Raw genomic sequence first — 2,069 nt, forward strand, 5'->3', positions numbered from 1 at the left:
AGGGATGCAGATTAAACTCGTTGCTGATCGTCAGTCACGTGATAATTCTACTTTAAGTTTAATACACCACATGACCAAAAGGATGTGGACACCTGCTAATCGAACATCTCTTCCCCCCTTTGCTGCTATAGTAGCCTCCACTCTTATGGGAATGCTTTCCACTAGATGTTACTTGGAACATTGCTGCGGGGAGTTTGCTTCTATTCAGCCAAAAGAGCATTAGTGAGGTCGGGCACTGATGTTGAGCGATTAGGCCTGGATCGCAGTCGGTGTTCCATTTCATCCCGAAGGTGGTTCAATGGGGTTGATATCAGGGCTCGGTGCAAGCCAGTCAAGTTCTTCCACACCAATCTCGACAAACCATTTCTGTATGGACCTTGCTTTGGCGTACTGGGGGCATTGTCAGGCTGAAACAGGAATGGCCTTCCCTAAACTGTTGCCACAAAGTTGGAAGCACAGAATTGTCTAGAATGTCATTGTATGCTGTAGCGTTAAGATTTCCCTTCATTGGAGCTAAGGGGCCTAGCCCGAACCATGAAAAACAGCCCCAGACCACTATGCCTCCTCCACCAAAACTTTACAGTTGGCACTATCCATTCGGGCAGGTAGCGGTCTTCTGGCATCCACCAAACTCAGATTTGTCCATCGGACTACCAGATAGTGAAGCACGATTCATCACTACAGAAAAACGTGTTTCCACTGCTCCAGAGTCCAATTGCGCGAGCTTGACACCAACTACTAAGCCAACGCTTGGCATTGCGCATGGTGATCTTAGGCTTGTGTGCGCTGCTCGGGCCATGGAACCCATTTCAATGAAGCTCTTGAAGAACAGTTTCTTGTGCTGACATTGCTTCCGAGGTAGTTTGGAACTCAGCAGTGAGTGTTGCAACCAAGGAGAGATGATTTTTACGTACTACGCTCTTCAGCACCCAGTGGTCCAGTTCTGTTGCTTTTGTAGCCTACCATTTCGCTACTGAGCCATTATTGCCCTTCGACTCTTCCACTTCACAATAAGTTGACTTATTTTTTATGTGTTTTTGTATTATGTGGTGGTTACTGTTTTTCTTGTTTGTTTTTGTGTGTCAGTCACACTGGGGCAGTGGGATGAAGGGGGGGGGGGGGGGGGGGGGGGGGGGGGGGGGGGGGGGGGGGGGGGGGGTCTGGGTGAGGAGTAGAGGATAATCTGGGGGTCCAGGAACTTTTAGCTCCCACTTCACATTATGCGATGTTTATTTATAAAGTCTGTCCATTGTATTAAACACCTTACTGTATGTCTTACAATAATCGGGGGGGAAATAAGAAAAAAGACATGGAAAGAAAACATGGAAAAAGAGACAAAAAAACAAGCAATACTTACAATAGATAATAGTTTAGAGAAAAATATGTGTTACATAAGCCTACGAGGCAGTCCACAGTCCTTTCAGACGGCTTGGAATTCCTGGATAGAATAGAGATATTGTAGATATATATATCCAATTATTTAATGTGTGAGGTTATTTGACATAACATCTATAATGGTGTGTATGTGTGTTTACATTATTTGTTATGATACTTATATGTATCTAAATGGTTTTAAGTATGTTTTGTGTATTTGTATAAAAAAAAATATATATGATCATCCAATGACTGGGCACATGAAACTGTTAATGAATGCAACGTGTAAACTCAATAAACGCAATTTCCACCGAGAGAAACTTGTCTAGATTGGATCATCATATGTTCTTTTGGTTGAGTAAAGTATATTTTTTTCAATTGAAGATCACCACTGACGTTTGTAGGCTACAAGGGAAGGTTTCGATACACCGGGTTAACTTATGAACCAACCTTCTTTACAGTCTCATCATAAGGCTTATTTATGGTGAGTCACACAGCTAGGCTACTCGGTTGCCCCACCTCGGTTGGCTGTTAGGTATAGGCTACATATTGATGCTTGTCTCAGATTCCAGACCGATCTTTCGAATACTTTGTGAGAATTTATATAGCCGACCATCATGCATGATAACCAGTTTGACATGGGGAGTGTTTCATTTAGCATATGTACGGTGTATCCACGATGGGATGCACATGGA

Source organism: Salvelinus namaycush, unplaced genomic scaffold, assembly GCF_016432855.1.
Source record: "Salvelinus namaycush isolate Seneca unplaced genomic scaffold, SaNama_1.0 Scaffold456, whole genome shotgun sequence".
Lineage (NCBI taxonomy): Eukaryota > Metazoa > Chordata > Actinopteri > Salmoniformes > Salmonidae > Salvelinus > Salvelinus namaycush.